The sequence below is a fragment of the Emys orbicularis genome, chromosome 4, assembly GCF_028017835.1.
Source record: "Emys orbicularis isolate rEmyOrb1 chromosome 4, rEmyOrb1.hap1, whole genome shotgun sequence".
Classification (NCBI taxonomy): Eukaryota; Metazoa; Chordata; order Testudines; family Emydidae; genus Emys; species Emys orbicularis.
This window is the reverse complement of record NC_088686.1, coordinates 122,664,032-122,689,164: the sequence shown is the minus strand read 5'-3', so window position 1 is coordinate 122,689,164 and position 25,133 is coordinate 122,664,032. Positions and strand designations below refer to the sequence as shown.

At 57.7% G+C, this 25,133-nt stretch overlaps 1 long non-coding RNA gene and 1 pseudogene across 3 annotated transcripts in view; one reads left to right on the top strand and one right to left on the bottom strand.

Moving 5' to 3' along the window:
* LOC135877813 (uncharacterized) overlaps window positions 1-25,133 on the top strand; it is a 185,783-nt pseudogene that overhangs the window by 67,225 nt on the left and 93,425 nt on the right.
* The window catches only part of LOC135877385 (uncharacterized), an 11,145-nt gene continuing 5,027 nt past the window's right edge, over window positions 19,016-25,133 (bottom strand). Inside the window, exons 2-5 of one of the 3 annotated variants that reach the window (XR_010561364.1) lie at window positions 23,906-24,050; window positions 21,385-21,713; window positions 20,398-20,708; window positions 19,016-19,832 (exon numbers count right to left, since the gene is read on the bottom strand). This is a non-coding gene — a long non-coding RNA (uncharacterized LOC135877385). Of the gene's footprint in view, window positions 19,833-20,397; window positions 21,714-23,905; window positions 24,051-25,133 lie in introns of all 3 variants that reach the window. The other 2 variants (XR_010561363.1, XR_010561365.1) reach the window with 2 other exon arrangements.

Below are 25,133 nucleotides of genomic sequence, written 5' to 3'. Positions count from 1 at the left end.
TGTGGGAGGGAGCGTGCAGCAGTGGTTAGCGAAGGGGCCTGGAAAGAAGGCCTGCTGGGTCCCATCCATACTTCTGACACTTGGTGTGACCCTGAGCCAGTAGCTTCCCCTCCCAGGCCTGTTTCTCATCAGTGGGGTTGGGGTCGCAGTCCCGACAGCCCAGGGGGGCCGGGAGGCTCCAGGAAGGTGTGTAAAGTGTTGGGATGTCGGAATTCCGGATGCGCTGTCACCACCCCACTAGGGCGGTGTTCTGCACCCCCTGCTGCTGGCCGAGTTTCTCCGTCCCTTGACAATAAGACAGACTCTTGTTTTCACAGCCAGCCGATCGCCCCGTGCCATCACCCTGCCTGCTTCCTGGGCAGGGTAACTCCTCAGCTCACCACCACCCTCTCCAGCCTGCCTTGGGCTTGGAGAGTGAGGAGAAGGGCGAGGGACGACCCTGAACATCCTCCATCCATCGCTCCGTCACCAGAGCAAGTGAGTGGCATTAGGGTTCCTCGGGGGCATCCCCTGTCTGTCTGGGGAGAGGCAGAAAGAGGGGGAGAGAATCTCTCCCAAAGGAGATTGGATTTGCAAACAGCCCCCAGGAACCCCTCGCTCTCAGACCGGGAAGGGGCTTCTCCAGAGCCGTCTCCAGTGTGTTTGGCAAGGTCCCAGCAATGGGGATCCCAGCCCTTCCCTTGTGGGAGACTGTTCCCCAGGCTGAGTCTGTGAGCTGGGCCAGACCCAGTGAGCTGCTGAGCATGGAAATCAATGGGAACCGAGGGGGCCCTGGCCTTGCTATGCCTAGGGACTTTGAAGTGGGGAATGGTTTCCCAGGAGAAGTCCGGACTCCTGGGTTCAGGGCCGGCTTTAGCAAGTGCGGGGCCCGATTCCTGGGGCGGCACTTCGGATTGCCGGCTGGGGGAGGTGGCCCCGCGGGGCTGCCGCGCTCCGGATGGCGCTCTGTCCAGGAATGCAGGGCCATGGGGCTTGCCGCGGTCCGGCCGACGGTCCGGCCGGGGTCGTGGAGCTGCAGGGCTGCTGCGGTCCGGCTGGGGCTGCGGGGCCGCGGGGCTGGCCGGAGCTGGAGCCAGGGCCGTGGGGTAGCCACGCTCTGGCTGGAGCTCCAGCCGGGGTCGTGGAGCTGCCGTGGTCACGGGGTCACGGGGTCACAGGGCTGCCGCGCTCCGGCCTGGGTTGCGGGGCCACGGAGCTGCCACGCTCCGCCGGAGCTCCAGCCGGGAGAGCGGGGCCGCGGGGCTGCCGCGCTCCGGCCGGCGCTCTGGCCAGGGGAGTGGGGCTCCTGAAGATGACTGCCGCTGGAGTGAGTGCGCGGGGCCCTCTTATGCACGGGGCCCGATTCTGGGGAATCGGGCGAATCAACCTAAAGCCGGCCCTGCCTGGGTTCTGTTCCTTCTCTAGCCTGGGCGGGAGGTGGGGGGGTGTGAGTGTGGTCTGGGGTCGCAGGAGGGAGCTGCTTGTCCAAAGTGACCAGTTTCTTTGTGACTGACCCCAGTGTTCGAAAAGGACGAGACTCCCCAGTTCTTGCAGCCCCAGGGATGACGAGGGGGAGCGTTGAGGGGGAGCAGATCATGCAATGAACTCCTGCCAGTGGGGGTAGCTTGCCCTCCCTGCACCCCCGTGGGGGAAGAAGGAGCTGCTCTGGCTGGGGCAGGAATGGGGAGGGAGCAAACAGGCTGGTTAGTGAGAGGCTGCCTTGACCCCAGACTCACGCCTGCTCCCCGCTGGGTTCCAGGATGGCCAGGCTCCTGAGGATGTTCAGGAAGAAGGCTCTGCAGGTGGCCCCAGAGCCTGAGGGAAGCAGCCACCATCTTCCCCAGGAGCGAAGCGGCCCCTCCGTCCCCGCTGGCGGGGAAGAAGCTCCCGGCCGTGCCAGGAGGTGGAAGCGCCCAGCCTTCTGGCGGAGGAAACCCACTCCCGGCGCAGGCGCCGAGGTGGGAGCATCACCTCCCAGGCCAAAATGGAGCTGGGCCAGGCTGCGGCTGGGCAGGCAGGACCCAGCCCAGGGGCGGAACCGGGCAGGGTGGCTCTGGGGCTTGTTGTTGTGTGGGCAGCAGCGGCCCCAGGAGCCCAGCCCCAACTTCCAGCAGGGGGCATCGCCCTGCCCGGTCAGTGAGGACCTTCCAGCCTCCCCAGGGCAGGAGGTGGAGGATCCCTCTGCCAGCCCCAGCAGCTCGGGCCGCTCCCCATCCGACAGCAGCAGCGCTTGTGACTCGGACAGCACCCTGGCCGACGGACGCTTCTGCTTTCTTCCAGGTGAGGAGCCAGGCTGGGCTCAGGGAGGGGTGAGGAGGGGGCTGTGAACACCCTGGGCCGAGGCCCTTGAGCAGTGCTATGGGGGTGGGTCTCCAGCCCAGGTGTCTGCCCTGAGCCATGTGAACCCCACCGACACTAGATGCTGCCATTTTGGTCCTTGGTGCTCCATTGGGCGAGGGTGGGGGGAGGCACCTCCAAGGGAGTCCAGGACAGTGGGGAGGGTCTCTTTGCTATGGGCTCCTGAAGGAGTTGGGGGCTGATGCCATCACTGAGGGGGGGAGTGTGGGGCCCAATCTGCCCTATGTCCCGGAGGTGGGAAGGGGACACATTGTCCCACCATGCCCCTGTCCTTCCCCCGAGTGGTAGCAGGAGTCACCCTGTCCCCTTCTCTCCCTGGTGCAGCGTCCGCCAGGGACTCCGAGGACGAGGAGGAGGAAGAAGAAGGGGTAGACTTGGTAACAGAGGAGGCTGCTCTCATGAACATCCGAGAGCAGCTCCATGCCCGAGAAAAGGTACAAACGTTCCCCAGCTGTGCTGGAACTGAGATTGTCCTGCTCCTTCCCAGCATCCTGACCCCCTGCAGAAGGTCTTGGCCCTAATGGGGACCTTTCTCCTTCATGATCTGGGACCCCCAAGATGGGGGTGTTTGTCACACACCAGCCGGGGTCTCCTCCCCCCACAGGCACTGTCCCAGTTCCTGACCCTGATTGGGGAGGAGTCGTGGGTGATTTGAACAATAGGCAGGTCCCCACTATCCCCCATTCAGGCCTAAGTCCTGCAGCTGGTGTGGCTGGGGCAGGGAGGTCCCTGGCTAACTGGCTCTCTCTCCCCTAACCCCACTCCTGGTGGGTGCAGGACGAGGCGCAGCAGCTCGAGTTCCTGCACGCCATCTACCCCGCGTGCCTCGCTGCCCAGGAGAGAGGGGACTACACATTGGAGCCACACTGCTCGAAGGCGGCTGTGGCGGAGAGGATTGTGGTGAGTGAGACACGGCGCCCGGGAGCTGGAGGGTGGACAGAGATATGGGAGGGGCAGGGGTCTCCCCGGGCCGATGGTTGGGGGATGGCTGGTGCTGGAGGGCAGCTGAGGGCAGGGATTGCTGGGGCTGAAGATTGGGGAGAGGAGACGGGAGAACTAGTGGGCAGGAATCGGAGGAGCGGGAGGCAGCTGGGGGGATCCTGCTGGCTGTGTAATCTCCTCCTTGGGGAGTGTCAGTGAGGCCCGAATCTCACACGCTCCTTTGTCTCCTTTGCGTCTCACAGGAGCTCATTGAGGAGCTTCCTCCTAACTCTCCACCGGCGCCGTCCTGGCCAACTCCCTCTTTGCTGTGGCCAACCTCAGGTAACGAGACCCTCCCGCCCGGTTCCCCTAACCCCGGTGCTGCTCACGCCCGTGGCTGGGAGTCACTGCCCCTCCCACTCCCAGGTCACCTCCCAAGGGTGGCTCCTCTGGCAGAGGTGGCAGGAAGGGTCACTCCCTCTCCTGGCTGCTCTGTTCTTTTCACTCCAGTCACATTGCAATGGCTTTGGGGAGAGGCTGTCTCCCAGGATCAGATACAGGAGGGGCAGCAGGGTCCAGGGAACAGGCGCCATTCCTGCCCTGCCACTGTCTGTCTGGGAAACCTTCGCCTTATCATTCCCTGGCTCGGTGCCTCAGTTTCCATTCTCGCCAGCCTCTGCCTATTTCCTGCAGTTTCACGTCTGTGTCGGTGCCAGTCCCACCCCCGCACTGCACAGTCTAATACCGGCTCCACTCTCTTGCCAGCACGATGACACCTGCCCTGGAGCCGGAGCTGGAGACCCACCTCCTCCACGCCGCCCTGCACGCAGTCTTCACCCTGGGCACGCAGACGGACACCAATCAAGTCCAGGTAGATCAGCCAGCTGTTATCCTGCCCGAATCCTTGCTAATTGCCTGCAGTGGGATGTGAATGAGAGAGGCCAGGATATGTGTTTGGGGGTCTCACCAGTGCTTCCCAGAGACCCCTCTTCCCATCCTGTGGCAGGTGTAGCCCCAGTTTCCCTAACTCTGACCCATGGCTCTCCCTTGCTTTGCAGGATCTGCAGAGGGTCATACCAGACCTTCTGGACGCCATGCTGGGGAACCTGCTGGCAAAGACCCCAGACACTGACAAGCTCCACTACATCTTGGAGGTGAGCCCGATGAGGGGGTGGGGGCAATTTTACCTTAACTCTTAGATCCATTTTCCAGTCTGTCCTCCTAGCTGGGCCCCCAGTGGCCATCCTTGGTCAGGGCAGTCAGTGCAATGCAGGGTCAGGCCCTTCCTCCTTGAAGGACAGAGGAAGGAGCTGGGACTTCAAGCCAGAGCTCTGTCTGGTTCTGTTGAGCACTAACCACAGGGCCCCCGGCTGGCTTGGGGAGTGAGAGTCTGAACCCCTCCTGGGAGATCCAGAAGATGGTCCTCAGAGAACAGCCACAGCCTCGTTCCTAGAGAAACAGGAGGGCCCCAGAGAATCAGCCCTTGTCTCTGAAGGGCCCCGAGATTCCTGGGGGGATTGTGCTCACACTCAGTCCCTTCACCCAGCCAAGCACTTGAGAGCCAGGGAGGGGGGAGGGGTCTGTCTCCTTCCTGGGGAGCTGTTCAGGAATCAGGAGTTCAGGGAGGATGGGACCAGCCCCGACACCGAGCATTGTCCCAATCTAGAGAGACAATGACAAGTTGTGACCTGCAGGATACAAGCATCGTCCTGGGGGCAAGGGTCCCCTTCTAAAGCTTTGCAGTCAATGAATCAGATATTCCACCCCCACCGCATGCAATGTTTCAGCCCCCTTGGGATGGGGGGGGCCATTAGCACTACACATGCACCCCCCCCCCGCATCAATCCTGAGCTGCCTCCTTTCCCCACAGCACATTAACTACTGGACCGTGTCCAGGGTGCCACAAGAGAGAGCCAGGGCCATCAGGAGCAGCGCGGCCCTGCTCACGTCCGTCATCTCCCTCCCTGACTTTGACGTAAGTGGCCTCTGAGCCCAGCTTCCTGACTCCAGGCGTAGGGGGGCTGGCTCCAACGGGCTGGAGGATCTGCTGCTGCAGGGGCTGTGGGTTAGGAGTGTTCCTCTTGGGGAGGCAGAGTCAGAGCAGAGAATGAGCCTGGCTTGAGTCAAGTTCTTCTTGTCCTGGTTAAGTGGCGACTCTCGCTTTTAAGGGGAGCATGCTCCAGGTTCTTGCCTTCCTGTCATCCTGGAGCAGCTGGGGAAGCAAATCCTCATGGAGGGCCCTGCCCACATCCCTGTTCTCCGGGCTCCCTTGCGGGCAGAGATAATTAAGGATCCAGCTCTAGCTCCTATCCTCTAGCATCTCCTGCAGAGGGGCTGAGGGGAAGGAGAGTCCTGGCCCGGGCGGGACTGGGAGCTGACAGGAAAATGCTGATGGAGTCCCCTCTCCCTCTCCCTTCCATTAGAACTCAGCCGAATTCCCCAGGATGGGTCACCACGTGGCACAGCTGGCTCTGTTCGTCGGTGACCCAGACGAGGACATCAGCCGGCAGGCCAGGGAGGGGGTTTACCGGCTCTACCAGCTCCTGCTGCGCCAGAGGGGTAAGGAACCCGGCTGAGAACTGGCACCCGCTAGACGAGTGAGACTGGGACCCCAGCCAATTTCTCTCCGAGTGACCCCGGCTGGCGGATAAGTCTCTCTCTATCTCTTTCTGTGTTCTCCACCACCCCCGCAGTTCTGTTGGGCTCTGCCCACTGTGCAGCCACCAATGGGATTGGAAGGACACAAGCCCTGCAAGCAGAATGACAAATGTGTGTGTGTCTCTCTCTTTCCCAGACCTGAACATCCATGAGGTCGAAGACCTTTGGTGCTGGGACTGGCACCAGGACAGCAGGCTCCTGGGCTACAAGAACACAGCCAGGGTCGGGGAGGTAAGGACACTCTGCCAGGGCATGGCACAGCTCTGCAGGGCAGGTGGCTGCCTCCTGGAGCCATGCGACGGAGTTGCCGTTCTAGGCCAGGATTTGGAGCCTGGTTCGGGGCAATCTGCTGAAGCCTCACATCTGGTTGGTTTCAGGTTTTTTCCAAATTTTTCTCGGAGGGGCAGAGAAGATTCTTCCTGCAGACAGCAGTGCTGGCCATGCACGACCCCCTGCTGCGTGTCAGCCAGGCTGGGCTGCTCCTTACTTACTCCCTCCTGGGGCAAGCCCAGCAGCTGATGGGGAACAAGGTGAGCAGCTGCATTAGACTCAGGAGATTGGGGCGGGGCCCAGGCCTCATTCCCATCCTCTGGCCATTCGCCGGCCTGGCAGCAAGGCGACTGGTGGGGAATGAGAGTGAGAGCAGGTGCTCCTGGGAAGGGAGATGAATTCACCTCCATGAGCAGGAGGGAGCCAGCTTGTCCCGGAGCAGCTCCAGCCCAGCTCTTTAGCAAGTCTAATGAATGACAAGCATTGCCTCAGCACGGACTTCTGTTCTTGGGAAGGGCAGCAGAGTCCTCTACGTGCCCTCTGCGAGCCTCTCCTGTCACCCGCGCCACCACCCAGAGTTGTTCCCGTCACTGGCAGCCCGGGAGGCCAAGGACTGAGGGGTGATGGCGACTGACCGGGCAGTTCTGAGGCACATGGGCGGGGGAAGCTCGTCCTGCTGCCGGCAGGGCTGGACTCGCTCTAGAGAGAACGGGAGGATTCAGTTAGCAGGGGCTGCTGATCTGCCCCATTCACCAGGGCTGCCATTCTGCGGCTTCAGCCTCAGTGGCTGGGATGACTTGGGGAAAGGTCTCAAGCTCCCCACATCCCACTTCACTGCTGCCAGAATCCCTCCACCCCCCCCCCGCTAGAGCCCCCTCCCTGCCCAACCTGGGTGGGGGTTGAGGAGAGGGGTCAGAGAACTTGAGTTGTGGATTGGAGGTGGAACAACTGTCAGGGGCACTGGGTGGGAGGTGGCAGGAGCTCCCCCTACAAGGAGGTTGTTGGCACTGGAGGTCCCTAGAAAGGACAACAAGACTCCATTCTGGGTGTCAGGAGGGGGACTTCATCCCTCAGAGGTGCGCGGGTGCTGGGTGGAATTGCTGCTGGTCCCAGGTGCCCTTAATTCTCCCTGATTCCACGGGGGCGTCTGAGTCTCTGACAGGTCCTCGTTCCCTTGCAGCAGGAGGACGTCACGGCCAACATAATGAACCAACTTCACATCATCCGGCACTTGCGCCAAGTGCCGGAGGCGCTGCAGGAGTTCTGCCTCCAAGGCCACCAGCAACTCCTCCTCCCTCTAAACGGGGAGTGTAGTGAGACTGAGTGGCCTCCCTCCGAGCAGGAGAGCGAGGGCCCCTCTACACGCCCCTTGGAGGGCGGAGACTATATCGCCCCATCCCCCTCGCCTGTTGGCTGGCCACCGGGGCCTCTGGTAGACTCTGTTGCAACTGAGCGGCCTCCCTCCGAGCAGGAGAGCGAGGGCCCCTCTACACGCCCCTTGGAGGGTGGAGCCTATATCACCCCACCCCCCTCGCCTGTTGGCTGCCCACTGGGGCCTCTGGTGGACTCTGTTGCGACTGAGCGGCCTCCCTCCGAGCAGGAGAGCGAGGGACCCCCTACACGCCACTTGGAGGGCGGAGCCTATATCGCCCCGCCCCCCTCACCATAAGGACCGGGACGTGGCCGGAAACATAATAGGCTGGCCCTGCACCACAGTTGGGGGACAGCCTGCAAGAGAGGAGGACACTTGGCCTGTTCTCCAGAGGCCCCTAACCCTAACCCTAACCCCAGACATGGACGAGGACCGGCCCGGAGTACCCGCTGCGGTTTACCCCGAGGAGCCGGAAGAGGCCTGGAGGCCGCAGGTACCAAACCCCGGGGAGGCAGGAAGTAGCCCAGGGGCAGCCCGGGAGCTGCTGGCTGCAGGGCCCGGCGCGACTCAGTCGGCGTGTTGCGGCTGGATCCCCGCCGACGCAGGGGCAACCAATCCTGCCCCTGCCAGCGCCTTGGGCTGGGACGCGGGGGAGGAGGGTGGGCCCGCGTCCCCCTGCCACCCCACCCCGGGTGGCTGACCCCCTACATGGTGCAAGGAGGCTCTAGCCCAGGACAGGAACTGTTTGTTGGCTGGCCACCGGGGCCCCGCCCAGACTAGAGCCAGCCCTGTCAAGTCCGTCTGTTTGCTGGCTGCCAGGGTTCCACCCAGGCCAGGGCCTGCCCTGGAAGTCTGGTTGTTTGTGGGGTGCTTGGGCCCCGCCCAGGCCTGAGCCACCCCTGATACACTGCGTTGAGGGGCTGACCGCTTGAGCGACCTCAGCCCAGCAGCGCCGGCTCTACCATTTTTGCCGCCCCAAGCAAAAAAAACAACAACAACGCTTGGACTGCCAAAGCGAGCAAAAAGAAAACAAAAAAACCCCCCAACCACTCGGACTGCCGCCACCCGAACTGCCGAAGCAGAAAAAAACACAACAACAACGCTCGGACTGCCGCCACCCGAACTGCCGAAGTGCAAAAACCAAAAAAGTCGCCCGGCCTGTGCTGCCCCAAGAATGGACGGAATGCCGCCCCAGGCATGTGCTTCCTCCGCTGGTGCCTGGAGCCGGCCCCGCAGCCTGGTTGGGACAGCTGATCGCTGAGGGGGCTTGGCTTTAGCTGCTGGGCCTGTGAGCCTAGACCAGGGGTCTCAAACTCGGATGACCCCGAGGGCCGCATGAGGACCAGTTCATTGGCCCAATGGCCGCATCACTGACACCCCCCCCTCGCTGCCCCCAGCCCTGCCCCCAGAGGGGGCAGGAGGGGTGTGGCAGGGGCTCAGGGCGGGAGTTGAGGTGCAGGGGGCTCAGGGCAGGGAGTTGGAGGGGTGAGGCAGGGGGTGCAGTAGGGGGCTCTGGGCAGGGGGTTGGGGTGCAGGAGGGAGTGTGGGGTGTGGCAGAGGGTTGGGGTTCAGACGGGGCTCAGGGCAGGAGGTTGGCTGCAGAAGGGGTGGGGGATGCAGCAGGGGGCTCAGGATAGGGAGTTGAGGTGCAGGAGGGAGTGTGGTGTGTGGCAGAGGGTTGGGGTTCAGATGGGGCTCAGGGCAGGAGGTTGGGGTGCAGAAGGGGTGGGGGATGCAGAAGGGGGCTCAGGATAGGAAGTTGGGGTGCAGGAAGGATGTGGGATGGGGCAGGGGGTTGGGGTGTGGGGTGCAGGAGGGAGTGTGAGGTATGGCAGAGGGTTGGGGTGCAGGCAGGGGGCTCATGGCAGGGGGTTGGGGTGCAGGCAGGAGGCTCAGGGCAGGGGGTTGGTGTGTGGGGTGCAGGAGGGAGTGCGAGGTGTGGCAGAGGTTGGGGTGCAGGCAGGGGGTTGGGGTGCAGGACGGCATTGGGCTCTGGCCCGGAGAAATAGCCCCGCAGGCCGCGTGTTTGAGACCCCTGGCCTAGACAGAGCACTCAGGTATTTCCATCAGCCTGCTCAATGGCAAATGCAGCCCCCCAAAGAAGTGAAGAAGAGTGGAAGTGAAAGAGTAAAGCTGGACCATCCGCTGAGCTGCTGCACTCAAGTGAGCAGAGCCGGGGAGAGAAGAGGGAGAACTCGAAGGTGGCTGGCGGCAGTAGGGAGGAGAAGCAGTTTGGGAGCCGGGAGAGGAGAAATAAATCGTTAATGACAAATGCTGCCGGCTCTCTCTTGTGTGGTGAAGGTTGAAAAGGGGTCTCTTTACTATCACGCTAACCTTTAACATAGCTGTGTATGATGGGGGGAGGGGTCTATAAAGGTAAGAGGTCACTCTAGGGGCTTGAAGTCCCAGATTCTGGGACTATTGCCTCCTTCTACCAGCTGATCTCAACCCAGCAACTCCTCAGGTGGTAGCAGTAGTGAGCTCTTGTCCTCCTTTTCCGGACTAGCCACCAGAAAAAGGACACGATCCATCTGGCCAAGGAAAGAGAGAGGCAGTGTTGCCTGTTAACATGGCTCTTGTGGGGGAGCACGGCAGGTTACTTTGGACTAGGTAGGAGCCACATGTCTCCAAACCTGCACCTCCCGAGGCTCCAGAGACTTCGCTCTCGATCCCAGAGCGTCCTCAGAGTCCTAAAGCGCCAGATGGAATCTGGCCTCTCCCCCCACCTCAGCAGTCCAGAAAATGTTATTTGTAGACATGTTCTGTGTCCTCTCCTGCCACACTCCCCTGTTGGCGACTAATGCAGTCACAGAGTCCAGGCTCGGATATTAGGGAACACTATTTCACTAGGAGGGTGGGGAAGCACTGGAATGGGTTACCTAAGGAGGTGGTGGAATCTCCATCCTTAGAGGTTTTTAAGGCCTGGCTTGACAAAGCTCTGGCTGGGATGATTTAGTTGGGATTGGTCCTGCTTTGAGCAGGGGGTTGGACTAAATGACCTCCTGAGGTCTCTTCCAACCCTGATATTCTATGATGTCTCTGTCCCTCTTTTATACTTTCTTTCAGTTGCTAGAAAGATCTTTGCTGTGTCATGGGGGTCAGGCAGTCCCATTGGTCAGGCAGTATCCCACTGACTAAGTGCCCTCTCCAAGGAGTCTCTCAGAGAGTGGATTCTTCCTGATGGGCCATCAACACCTTTCTGGCCCTCCTTTGTTTCTACTGTAAAGCTGGCTGTGGGCATCTCCCAACCTCACAACATATTTCAGAAACACACATAGAGCATAACTTCCCATACAATGACAGCACATCCAATCCAACAGGTTATGAATGTTCAACAGATCCAGACATTTTACATACCACCTCACAAGGCATGCATAATACAAAACATCTCATAATCATATCACAGGGGTGAATACTGTGTGCTACTGAGAGATACAGGGTTCCAGAGTGTCAGTGTATCATGGCCAATGGCAGTAAAAGCCCAAAGGAGATGCTCCCCTGGAACAGCCTTTGGTGACAGCAGGGTCCCCACTGAGAACTTCAGTGCTTTTTGGGTGGCTTCATGCTGGCTGCATGCCTAGACAGCAGATAAAATCTGCGAAATCTGGGACTAGGAAGGAATTTCCCCCAGGTCAGATTGGCAGAGACCTGGGGGGAGGGGTCGCCTTCCTCTGCAGCATGCGGCATAGGTCACTTGCAGGTTTAAACTAGTGTCAATGGTGGATTCTCTGTAACTTGAAGTCCTTAAACCACGACTGGAGGACTTCAGTAACTCAGCCAGAGGTTAGGGGTCTATTACAGCAGTGGGTGGTGAGGTTCTGTGGCCTTCAATGTACAGGAGGTCAGACTAGATGACCTTCTGACCTTAAAGTCTATGAGTCTTACTGAGTGGTTCACCCTTAATGTAAAGAACCAAAACCTGGGAAATACCAGACAGGAGACCATCAAACAGGAGTAAAAAGCAGTAAAAAGCCTCAGCAAAGAGCTCCAGGATACATAGCAGGGCTCATGTGGCAGTGAGTTCCAAAGACAAAAGGACCCATTCATAAGATCACGTTATCTGAAGAAGCCACCCTAGAGACAGCTGCATCTCAGCGCTGGGCGAGCCATCCCCATGTAGTATTGCTGTGCTGCTGTTCCTCAGCTGTCCCACCCCAGAGGTGACTGCATCTCAGCCCCAGGTGACCATTACCCAGCAGTGGAAAGAGTTGAATATTTGCTAAGGGTTTTTGTTTTCAGTTCTAAGAAATACCTCATTTCTGAGAAGAGGCAGTTGGGATGTCATTTCTGGACGGAGAGACAGTGGTAACATCCAGAAATTCACAAGGGGGTGTATCTCTGGCCAAACTGTCCCCTCCCTCTTCCCCCCAAGTTGGTCACAGTTCCTGACACTTTCAGTGCCCTTTAAAGCACGTACACTTCCAGACCCTGCTGCTCCGAAGAGCCCGTGGGGGGATCTGGGGAATGAAGATTCTCTGCACCCTCCAGTCTCTGTCACTTGCTTTTCCAGCCTGGCCCCACCTCTCCGGGCCTCTCTGTGCTCCCCTCCCACAGGCCCACTGCCTCCCACCCCCTCGCACTACCAATGTGAGAGCAGGGCCGCCCCACCCACCTTCAAACCCCCACCAGCTGGGCTGCTGGGAGGATGAGACACAGGGAGTTACGCTTTTGTTTCTCAGAAACAAAAAATTTTGCCCAGACAGAGAGAAGCGAAGATTTGGCCGGGTAAGAGCAGGGGACGGAGGGGGGAGGGCGTGTGGAGGGTGTTTACCCCCAATCTAGCCCATCCCCCCCCAAGGAGCAGGATTGTCCCCCCCACTCTATCCCCCCCCACCAAGGGGCAGGATCGTCCCCTCTGCTCTATTCTCCCAGGTTGCAGGATTGTCCCCCGCAGTCTATTCCCCACCCATGGGGCAGGATCGTCCCTGCCTGTTCCCCATGTTTCACCCTCCCTAACTGTGCTAGGGCATTGCCAAGTCACATGATTAGTCTTGGCTCTCTGTGGGGTGGAAATTCCCAGCAGCTGGGGGTGGGGGGGTGGGACAGGGGCAGTTCGGACCTCACCCTCTGTCCAGCAGAAAGACCGGCACAGGCAGCGGCTAATCTACCCCCAACGCTGGGTCTGGCTCATGGCGTGATTTGAAACACTGTCAAACTCTGACCAGTTCAACCACCTAAAACCAGGGCAAACCCTTGGGCACGTGGAATCCCCCAGAACAGTGGCTTGTCTTGCGTTAGCCGCAATCAGGACATTTACAGGCACAAGCTAATCTATGGAAGGAGAGCTGGCCCCTCAGATGTTCACCCGCCCCCCCCCACACACACAAAAGAGGGGTTCTATATATTTGCTTGCCGGTCTTTGGAGCCGCTTTTCCAGCCCTTGCCACTGGAGGGAGAAGCTGGAAAAGGGGCTCCAAAGACCAGCAAGCAAATATATAGAACCCCTCTTTTTTATTGGGGGGGGTGAACATCGAGGGAGCTAGCTCTTTCCGTGGGTTAGTTTGTGCCTGTGATGCGCACTGCTTTGCCTTATCACAGCGCAGCAATCCCATGCCTCCAGCAGCTGGGGATTGCAGGAAAACCCCAACTGCCCTGTGAATCTGGCAACTTTTCGGTGGATGAAATCCTGATAGATTATGTCCAAAGAGGGAGGGAAACAAAATTCCCATTTTCTATCTTGACGGGGGGTGGGGGTCCACTTAGGATGAAAAAACGAATTGGGCCGGCCCTGGTGCTTGCTCAGGAGACATCACTGATGGTAGGACAGATAGAGCCGGTCCCCTTTGTGGCACATCGGTGGCTGGGAGGGATCCCAGGGTGGGAAACTGGGGAGTCTCCAGCAGAAAAAGAGGAGACTTTGGTGCTCCGGGACCAGAGCCCAGCGCTAGGGGAATAGGGTGAGGCCAGGGCATGTTCTTTCCCTTTTCTGTGCCTCAGTTTCCCCCACCCAATGCCCAGGGCTCTGTGGGGGTGAGAGGGTGAATTTGCTCTCATGCCAGCTGGAGGAAAGCTCGGCCAGTCAGCACCCAACTCACTGCATGATGGGAAGGAAGCTATTTCCTTGTTAGGCCCTGAGCGTGGCCTTTCCTAAGGCCGAGCTCCAGCAGCCCCTGTGTCTCCCCAGCTGCCCTCGGCAGCGAGTCGGACTGAGATCAAACTCCTCTTAAAGGCTTGTGCCCCTGCCGGGCGTGGCACTGCCAGTGATTAACCCCTGGCACACGGCATCTGCCAGGCTGTAGGCAGCAGAGAAAAGCCCAGTGTCACCAACAGCCCCAGCGCTAGGGTAGGCTGGGCACAAGCCAACACCACGCGCTGTGATACGGCCAAAGAGCGTCGGCCATGCTCCCAGCTCGGGCGGGGGGAGGGGGCTCTCCAGGGACGCAGAGACGCTGACAGCGTGCAGGGGCCCATGGGGGATAAGTAGCTGGACGTGAGCTCCCGTGCGACAGTGTGGCCAAAGGAGCTAAGGATGCCCAAACAGGGGAATCGCGCATAGAAGCAGAGAGGTCAGTTTACCTCTGGATTTGGCGCTGGTGCGACCGCTGCTGGGGTCCTGTGTCCAGTTCCGGTGCAGTTCAAGAAGGATGTGAATATATTGGAGAGGGGGGCCACGCGAATGGTTAAAGGATTACAAAACGGGGCCTGGAGTGATAGACCCCAGGAGCTCAAGCTATTTAGCTTTGCAAAGAGAAGCTCCCACCTCCCGGGGTGACTTGACTCCAGTCTAGAAGCACCTACACGGGGATCAAATATTTAATAATGGTCTCTTCAGGCTAGCAGAGAAAGCTGTAACATGATCCATTGGCTGGAAGTTGAAGCTGGACACATTCAGCCTGGAAAGAAGATGTCCGTATTTACCAGGGAGGGGAATTAACCATGGGAACAATGTACCAAGGAGTGTGGTGGCATGTGTTTCTAAGGCCTTGTCTACACTACGAGAGTACTTCGATTTTAGTTAATTGGACTATGTGGAATCGATATTACAAAGTCGAACGTGTGTGTCCACACTAAGGACAGTAATTCGACTTTGTGAGACTTTGTGAGTCCACACTAATGGGACAAGCGTCGACATTGGAAGCGGTGCACTGTGGGCAGCTATCCCACAGTTCCCGCAGTCCCCGCTGCCCATTGGAATTCTGGGTCGAGCCCCAAATGCCTTCTGGGTAAAAAAATGTGTCGAGGGTGCTTTTGGGCGCCTGTCGTCATCCGTCCGTCACTACCGCCCTCCCTCCCTCCCTGAAAGCGCCGGCGGGAAATCAGTTCGCGCGCTTTTCTGATTACTGACAGCGCGGACGCCACAGCAGTGCGAGCATGGATCCCGCTGCGACCATCGCTGCAGTTGTGGCAGTTCTCAACGCCTCGCAGCTTCTCATCCACCTTTACCAGAGGCAGCTGCAGATAAATCATGAGAGGAGGCTACGGCACCACCGTGACGGCATGAAGTCGGACACTAGCTCCGACCTCTCAGAGAACATGAGACCCAGCGCCCAGGACATCTCGCTGTCACTGGGTCTTGTGGATACTGTTGAACGGCGATTCTGGGCCCGTGAAACAAGCACGGAGTGGTGGGACCGCATAGTGCTGCAGGTCTGGGATGAATCCCAGTGGCTGCGCAACTTTCGCATGCGGAAGGGGACTTTCCTCGAACTGTGTGAGTTGCTGTCCCCTGCCCTGAAGCGAAAGGACACCCGGATGCGGGCAGCCCTGACTGTCCAGAAGCGAGTGGCCATAGCCCTCTGGAAGCTCGCAACGCCAGACAGCTACCGGTCCGTCGCTAACCACTTTGGTGTGGGCAAGTCTACCGTGGGGGTTGCTCATGGCGTGATTTGAAACACTGTCAAACTCTGACCAGTTCAACCACCTAAAACCAGGGCAAACCCTTGGGCACGTGGAATCCCCCAGAACAGTGGCTTGTCTTGCGTTAGCCGCAATCAGGACATTTACAGGCACATGCTAATCTATGGAAGGAGAGCCGGCCCCTCAGATGTTCACCCCCCCCACACACACACACAAAAGAGGGGTTCTATATATTTGCTTGCCGGTCTTTGGAGCCGCTTTTCCAGCCCTTGCCACTGGAGGGAGAAGCTGGAAAAGGGGCTCCAAAGACCAGCAAGCAAATATATAGAACCCCTCTTTTTTATTGGGGGGGGTGAACATCGAGGGAGCTAGCTCTTTCCGTGGGTTAGTTTGTGCCTGTGATGCGCACTGCTTTGCCTTATCACAGCGCAGCAATCCCATGCCTCCAGCAGCTGGGGATTGCAGGAAAACCCCAACTGCCCTGTGAATCTGGCAACTTTTCGGTGGATGAAATCCTGATAGATTATGTCCAAAGAGGGAGGGAAACAAAATTCCCATTTTCTATCTTGACGGGGGGGGGGGGGGTCCACTTAGGATGAAAAAACGAATTGGGCCGGCCCTGGTGCTTGCTCAGGAGACATCACTGATGGTAGGACAGATAGAGCCGGTCCCCTTTGTGGCACATCGGTGGCTGGGAGGGATCCCAGGGTGGGAAACTAGGGAGTCTCCAGCAGAAAAAGAGGAGACTTTGGTGCTCCGGGACCAGAGCCCAGCGCTAGGGGAGTAGGGTTAGGCCAGGGCATGTTCTTTCCCTTTTCTGTGCCTCAGTTTCCCCCACCCAATGCCCAGGGCTCTGTGGGGGTGAGAGGGTGAATTTGCTCTCATGCCAGCTGGAGGAAAGCTCGGCCAGTCAGCACCCAGCTCACTGCATGATGGGAAGGAAGCTGTTTCCTTGTTAGGCCCTGAGCGTGGCCTTTCCTAAGGCCGAGCTCGGTGCCTCCCGGACTCGGGCTCCAGCAGCCCCTGTGTCTCCCCAGCTGCCCTCGGCAGCGAGTCGGACTGAGATCAAACTCCTCTCAGAGGCTTGTGCCCCTGCCAGGCGTGGCACTGCCAGTGATTAACCCCTGGCACATGGCGTCTGCCAGGCCGTAGGCAGCAGAGAAAAGTCCAGTGTTACCAACAGCCCCAGCGCTAGGGTAGTCTGGGCACAAGCCAACACCACGTGCTGTGATACGGCCAAAGAGCGTCGGCCATGCTCCCAGCCCAGTGGGGGGGGGGGGGGTGTCTCTCCAGGGACGCAGAGACGCTGACAGTGTGCAGGGGGCCATGGGGGATAATCAGCTGGACGTGAGCCCCCGTACGACAGTGTGGCCAAAGGAGCTAAGGATGCTCAAACAGGGGAATCGCGCATAGAAGCAGAGAGGTCAGTTTACCTCTGGATTTGGCGCTGGTGCGACCGCTGCTGGGGTCCTGTGTCCAGTTCCGGTGCAGTTCAAGAAGGATGTGAATATATTGGAGAGGGGGCAGAGGGGGGCCACGCGAATGGTTAAAGGATTACAAAACGGGGCCTGGAGTGATAGACCCCAGGAGCTCAAGCTATTTAGCTTTGCAAAGAGAAGCTCCCACCTCCCGGGGTGACTTGACTCCAGTCTAGAAGCACCTACACGGGGATCAAATATTTAATAATGGGCTCTTCGGGATAGCAGAGAAAGCTGTAACATGATCCATTGGCTGGAAGTTGAAGCTGGACACATTCAGCCTGGAAAGAAGATGTCCGTATTTACCAGGGAGGGGAATTAACCATGGGAACAATGTACCAAGGAGTGCAGTGGGATGTGTTTCATCGAGGTGGGATGTGTTTCTAAGAGATCTGCTCTCGTTCAAACAGGAATTAACTGGGGGCAGTTCTCTGGCCTGCGTTATCCAGGAGCTCAGCCTTGGTCCCTCCTGGCCTGGGAATCTACCAATCTCTGCCATGACTTCTTGGAATCCGTCTTCTCGCTCTGGTGCTGCCCGGGGGACAGGGACACAAAGTGGGCAGGTAAACTGAGTCACGCAGCTTGTTCACAGAAATATTCCCATGTTCTCCCGCTCCTCCCCAGACTCCTGCTGCCAGGAAGGGTCACACCTGGGCTAGAGATCAGCCGTCCTGCAGCAGAGCCCTACTGCTCCGGGTGCCAGGTCCTGACCCAGTAGGTTCCCCCCACTCAGCGGGTCTGGAGAGATGCAGCGACTCCGGGAGGACATCACCTGCTCCATCTGCCTGGATGATCCCATTTCGATCGAGTGCGGCCACAACTTCTGCCAGGGCTGCCTCGTGGCTCACTGGCGCGGGATCTCGGCCTGGGGACCCAGCTGCCCTGAGTGCCGGGCTCCCTGCTCCAGGGACAGGATGATCCCGATACGAGGCTGAGAGCCCTGGGGGAGAAAATCACAGCACCCCTGCGGGAAGAGATGGAGCCAGTTAGACCAGACAGGCTGAATCAGGGGAAAGGGGTGCAGGCTCTCACAGGCCCCAGGGCGGGGACTGGCTGGATCAGGGGGTGGGGAATGGGACACGGGGCCTTTCCTCCCTAGGGGGCGCAACCTCTGATTTGGGGGGCAGGGGACTGGCTGGCTCACGGGGGGTGGAAATGGCTCAAGAGGATCTGATCTGAGGGGCAGGGGCCTAGTTGGTTCAGGGGTGGGGTCCCAGCTCTGACCCTGCTCTCTCCCAGCAGCAGGGGCCGGGGGCTCAGCCGGAGCCAGTGCGCCGGTGCAGCTGGTGCGTCTGGACGAAGAAGGGGGCCTGATCCTGGACGAGGAGGCCCTGAGCCGCTGCCTGGAGCAGCGTGGGGTGGGGGACGCCCCCGTCTGCCTGGTGTCCATCATCGGGGAGCAACGCCGGGGCAAATCCTTCCTGATGAACTGCCTGCTGCGCCGGCTCCAGCGCCAGGTGAGTGGGGACGGGATCCCCAGCTAAGGCTCCGCCCCTTGAACCACAGACCCCGCCCACCGCAGATAAGGCCCTGCCCCCTGAACCACAGACCCCGCCCACCCCAGATAAGGCTTGCCCTCCGCAGGAAGGGCCTCTGCTCCCTTCACCACAGGCCTATGTTGCCAGGTGTCCAGTTTTCAGTCCAAAAGGGAACCTGGCAGCATCCAGTCAGCACAGCTGACCGGACACTAAAAGTCCGGTTGGTCACAGTAACCGGCCTCTGCCACTGGGGGGCAGCTGGAGCCACATGGAGGAGCGGCTCTCTGCTCAGCTGCTGAAGCCTGACAGAGCAGTGGCTGGCTTCTGGACCAGGCTCCAAGAGGAAGGTGCCACCGCCCGGGGGGAAGGGATCCTGCCCACCCCTCCTTCTGTCCCACTGTGCCCTCACTGCCCCCGCCCTGGGCCCTCGGTATGGGGACCAACCCCTCCCTGCCCCCTTGTGCCAGGGACCAACCCCTGCTGTATACTGCTGTGCCCCATCAGCTCCTTCCAGCGGCAGCCGGTGAGTCCCAGGAGAGGGGGGAGTGTGTGCGGAGAGCGAGCGAGACGGAAGGAGTGGGGGTTCTTCTCATTGATGTCTAGTGCGTCCCCTGAAATTTCCGAATTGATCATATGTGGTCTCAAAAAGTTATCACGATACAGACAGACAAAGAGAAATGCCATTGAGTTGTGTGATAGGCCTTTTACTTCACTTGGCCGATTAACTTCTATAATTGGTAATTTTATCTTTATTAATAGCTGCCAATTATTGGTTACTTGTTAGTCACTATTGGCTGCCAGCTGTTGGTTATTTAGTACCCACCATTAGCTGTCAGATTATTTCATAGTGACAGTGTGGAGAAATGGAAAATAAAAGTTTTGCTGAAAAATGGAAAACTGACAAAATCAGAAACTTTTCATGAAAATTTCCATTTTCAAAGAACAGCCAAATGTTAGTATCTCTTGGGTGTCTCTCTTCACATTTTTAGGGAGCTATCATTGTTTCTCAGGTTTCAATCTTCAGTTTTCCGTCTTTGTCACCTGTGGGGGGATCTTTTGTTCAAGATGGAAAAAAAATTCCTTGTCTCTCTCTCGCTGCATCGCAGATGTTCGTTCATGTTGCGAAGGAGGTCGGAGAGACCTGCAGTCTGCCCCCAATCCAGGTGAGTCCTCGTTTCCCATCAACCCAATGCTGGTTCCACCCCTCACTCCCATCACCCCCACCTGATTCTTATTATTCATTGTCTCTATTGCCAGAGCACCTCAGACCCCCCCTTCCTAGACCAGAACCCCATTGTGCCAGGTGCTGGTCAAACCCCGAACAAACAGCCAGTCCCTGCTCCCATTATTCTACCTCCACGCTCACGTCATGCCCAGGATCTCGATGTCGGTGGCGGGGTTCGGCAGCAGCCTCCAGCTCTGGTCTCCTCTCTGTGCTCCCAGCCCCAGTGTGACCCTCCTCCTGCGCTCTCTGTTGCAGGGTCTGGACCTGTTGGTGCGAGATTGGCAGCTCTCCGAAGCCTACGGCGCAGAAGAGGGACAGGAGTATCTCAAAGACATATCACAGAAAAGGACCTAGGGGTCACAGTGGACGAGAAGCTGGATATGAGTCAACAGTGTGCTCTTGTTGCCAAGAAGGCTAACGGCATTTTGGGCTGTATAAGTAGGGGCATTGCCAGCAGATCGAGGGACGTGATCGTTCCCCTTTATTCGACATTGGTGAGGCCTCATCTGGAGTACTGTGTCCAGTTTTGGGCCCCACACTACAAGAAGGATATGGAAAAATTGGAAAGAGTCCAGCAGCGGGCAACAAAAATGATTAGGGGTCTGGAGCGCATGACTTATGAGGAGAGGCTGAGGGAACTGGGATTGTTTAGTCTCCAGAAGAGAAGAGTGAGGGGGGATTTGATAGCAGCCTTCAACTACCAGAAGGGGGGTTCCAAAGAGGATGGAACTCGGCTGTTCTCAATGGTGGCAGATGACAGAACAAGGAGCAATGGTCTCAAGTTGCAGTGGGGGAGGTCTAGGTTGGATATTAGGAAACACTATTTCACTAGGAGGGTGGTGAAGCACTGGAATGCGTTACCTAGGGAGGTGGTGGAGTCTCCTTCCTTGGAGGTTTTTAAGGCCCGGCTTGACAAAGCCCTGGCTGGGATGATTTAGTTGGGAATTGGTCCTGCTTTGAGCAGGGGGTTGGACTAGATGACCTCCTGAGGTCCCTTCCGACCCTGATATTCTATGATTCTATGAAGTGCCTAGGCAAGTCTCCCCAGGTATAAGGAGTCGAGTCCTTCACGCTGTCTGGACTGATTTCCAAGAGATCCCTCAGCCTGAGGTTCGTGTTTCTGAAGTTCATGATTCTCAGCTAGGACAGGACCGTCTTCACGGCTCTTCTCCCTGCAGACGGACACGAAGGCGTCACCACCCAGGATGGCGTCACAGCTCAGCGCCAGCTGCACCTTGGCCTCCTCTATGTCTCCGTTCCCAAGATTTAGGCCTCAAGGCTTCACCCCCCTGAGGAAGAATCTCCCCATGCGCCCAGTCACAGACCAGGGAAATAGCTATAGTCCCAGCGGTGATTCCTCCTGCAGCTGGGCCTGGGCCTGGCCCTGCCATGCTCACCTCCGGGAGCTGAGGCCAGTGTGTGAATACAGGGACAGACACCAGCCTTTTCCAAACGCCAGCTCCATTCATCTCAACGGAGGGGCCCAAAGCCTAAGAAGCAAAGGGATCTAACCCACCCAACCGTTCACACCCCTCTGTCTCAGCTAACACTTAGGGAGGCTTCCCTTACCCAGACCCCACTCCCCACTCCCGGGGCTGGGTGTCCCACACCGAGATGTAGGTGGTGCAACCTCATGGTCAGAGCAGGAGTCTGGCCTAGTGGTCAAAGCAGAGCTGGAGGGCAGAAGCGGAGGTGCGGTCGGGAGGCCAACCAAGGGTCAGAGCCAGGGGTTCAAGGCAGGCAGGGCATAGGGCTGGAGCAAAGCAGCCAAGGTGTAGAGCCGGGGCTGTACAGGAAGCAGGTCTGACAAAGCTAATACATGAAGTGTTTGTAAAACAGTCCTGGCACCTTCCACATCCTTCACAGGTGGACAATACACAGGGGATGGGCAGGCGCTCGGGCGCAGCGGGTGTATGGAGATGGAGACGCTGGATGGAAGAACCAGGGGAATGTGGAGGGCCCTGACTGACTTCCTCATCGGCCGAGTCAGCCCGTGGTCAGGGATGGAATGGGCCATGGAGACCCAGCTCCTGTTTCCCGTATCTGGACCGTATCTGCAGGAACTTTGTTGGGAGATGTCTCTGGAGCCTCAGGTCTGCTCCCCTCCACTGATGCGGCAGGTCCTGGTGTCTCGGCTCTGCTCTCCAGTGTTGAGGCAGAGTCTGGAGTTGCCCCATCTAAGGATCCAGAAGAGAAACCTGCTCAGATGCCTTCGATCAGCGGTTCTCAAACTGTGGGTCAGGACCCCAAAGTGGGTCACAACCCCATTTTAATGGGGTCACCAGGGCTGGTGTTAGACTTGCTGGGCCCAGAGCCCAAAGCCAAAGCCCCAGCCCCACCTCCTTGGGTAGCGGGACCAGAGGTGAAAGTAAGCCGGTATGGCCCGGAACGGCGTACCAGCAAGAGCCAGTACGCCGTGCCGGACCAGACCGGCTGGTGATTTAAAGGGCCCGAGGCTCCCTGCAGTGGCCAGAGCCCTGGGCCCTTTAAATCACCTCCTAAGCCCCGCTGGCAGAGCCCTGGGGTAGCGGCGGCAGGGCTCCGGCCGCTGCGGGGAGCCCCTGGCCCTTTAAAGCGCCGCCCGAGCCCCGCTGCCGGAGCCCTGGGGTAGCGGCGGCAGGGCTCCCATAGTGATTTAAAGGGCCTGGAGCTCCGCTGTGGTAGCGGTGGGAGCCCTGGGCCCTTTAAATCACCCCGAGCCCTGAGGCTCCCAGCCGCCTCTGCAGCTGGGAGCTCAGGGAGTGATTTAAAGGGCCCGGGGAATTTAAAGGCCCCGCCTCTTCCGGTTGAGGCCACGCCCCCTGCACAGGACTCCGGAGTACCGGTAAGTCCTTTAAGTTACTTTCACCCCTGAGCGGGACCCAGTCTTCAGTATTAGCCCTGCGTGGCAGGGCTCAGTTTAGAGGTCCCCCTGCTGGGGCTAAAGCCCTTGAGCTTCGGCTTTTCCCCCTTCCATACCCTGACCGAGGTGGCAAGGCCCAGGCTTTGGTCCCCGCTCCTGGGATCGTGAAGTAATTTTTGTTGTCAGAAGGGGGTCACAGTGCAATGAAGTTTGAGAACCCCTGACCTAGACCTTCCCAGTGCCCCTGTGTCCTCAGTGTCTGTCTCCCACAGCCCCATGTTAGGTGGGGTGAGGGTGCAGGACTGACAGATGGAGCATGAACCAAGGCAGAGCCATGGAATGGGAGTTGTGTTTGCAGCCCAGACACCAGGGTGATGGAAGCCCGGGACACACACAACAGGTTGCATTCCATTCACTACAGATGGTATAAACTTTTATACAGGGTAAGCTCATGTTGTTCGCCCTCTTTCTCAAAGTAAAGGGAGAGATGCACAGCTGCTTGCCCCTCCCCCCCAGGTAACAATGATCTACACTGGGTTTATTAACAAACAAAAGTGATTTTGTTTAGTATAAAAGGTAGGATTTAAGTGGTCATAAGAGATAGGAGCCAGAACAAAGCAGGTTACTAAGCAGAAATAAGCAGAACATGCAAACGAAACTAGATTCACTAAAAACTGGTTACAAATAATAAGTTCTCGCCCTAGATGTGGTTCTAATAATCTTTGCGCAGACTGGACACCTTTCCAGCCTGGGTCCAGCCCTTCCTCCTGGTCAGCCTTAGACGTTTCCAGCAGTCATCTTGGGTGGGGTCCCCAGGGAGAACTGGCCACCTGGATGATCTCACTCCTCACCCTTAAATAGGATTGGCATCAGGCGGGAGTCCACTGTTTCAATTTGACCCCTTCCCAGCTCCTCATGGAAAAGTACATGGTTTAAGATGGATTCCAGTATCAGGTGACATGGTCACATGACTCTGCAAGACCCCTGATAGCCCCTTCCCATGGGATTACAGGAAAAACAAGTCCAGTTTACAGTTCATTGGCAAGAAAACAATGGGCCATCAAGATCCTGAAGTACCTTTAATGGCCCTCACTTAGCATGACTACATTGATTCCTCCTGTCTTCAACACTGGGCTGGACTCTTCCTAAGGGCCATTGACTGGGGGGGAAGCGGGTGGCTCAGTGGTAGGGGTTTTGGGAGCCCCAATTGTACCAGGCGCTGCACAGACAAGAGATAGTCCCAGTGCCAAAGAGCTCACAGTGTAAACAGACAAGTTTTATCTTCCCCATTTTGTACATGGGGAAACTGAGCCCCAGAGACATGCAGTGACTTGTCCAATCACATGAAGCATCTATGGCAGACCCAGGCATAGAACCCAGGAGTCCTGGCTCTCAGCCCTGCACTCGGGTGACAAGATCTGCTCAATTCTTCCTGCATTTCACCAGCATTCTCCTATCATTCCTACAAACCTAGCCCGGAGCCTTGAAAACTGTCCATCCCCGGGACAGTATACATTCCACACATACCCTGGATCATTCCCAGAGGCGCAGTGGGGCCTGGGAGCCAGGACTCCTGGGTTCTGTGCTTGACTCTGGAGACTTTGGGATTGTCACCTCAATCTGGCTGCTCAGCGGAGTGGAGAATGTCACACAGGTCCCTCTCTCTTTTAGTCTGCAGAAGAGAAGAACGAGAGGGGATTTGATAGCTGCTTTCAACTACCTGAAGGGGGGTTCCAAAGAGGATGGATCTCGGCTCTTCTCAGTGGTGGCAGATGACAGAACAAGGAGCAATGGTCTCAAGTTGCAGTGAGAGAGGTCTAGGTTGGATATTAGGAAACACTATTTCACTAGGAGGGTGGTGAAGCACTGGAATGGGTTACCTAGGGAGGTGGTGGAATCTCCTTCCTTAGAGGTTTTTTAGGTCCGGCTTGACAAAGCCCTGGCTGGGATGATTTAGTTGGGGTTGGTCCTGCTTTGAGCAGGGGGTTGGACTAGATGACCTCCTGAGGTCCCTTCCAACCCTGATATCCTATGATTCTCCTCTCAGGGGCTCGGACTCCAATCCAGCCCCAGGGCAGGGGACTGGCTGACTCTGGGGTGTGGAGAATGGGACATTGGGCATTTCCCCTCTAGGATGTGACAGCTCCAACAGTGTGTCAGCTGTTTATGAAGTGTTGCCAATTGCAGTTCACACCTTTGGGCTAAGCAGAGATCAGGACCGGCCCATTCCTGGCTGTGACATTTGACATTGAATCAAGTTAAGAAGTTCCTTTGTGTACGAATAACAACCCCAGAGATTGACTGTAGTCATGAGCGGCCTTTGCACCTTATCTATCTACCCCCATACACCCTTCTCTATCTATCTATCTATCTATCCCCATACACCCTTCTCTATCTATCTATCTATCTATCTATCTATCCCCATACACCCTTCTCTATCTATCTATCTATCTATCTATCTATCTATCCCCATACACCCTTCTCTATCTATCTATCCCCATACACCCTTCTCTATCTATCTATCTATCTATCTATCCCCATACACCCTTCTCTATCTATCTATCTATCTATCTATCCCCATACACCCTTCTCTATCTATCTATCTATCTATCTATCCCCATACACCCTTCTCTATCTATCTATCTATCTATCTATCCCCATACACCCTTCTCTATCTATCTATCCCCATACACCCTTCTCTATCTATCTATCTATCTATCTATCTATCCCCATACACCCTTCTCTATCTATCTAT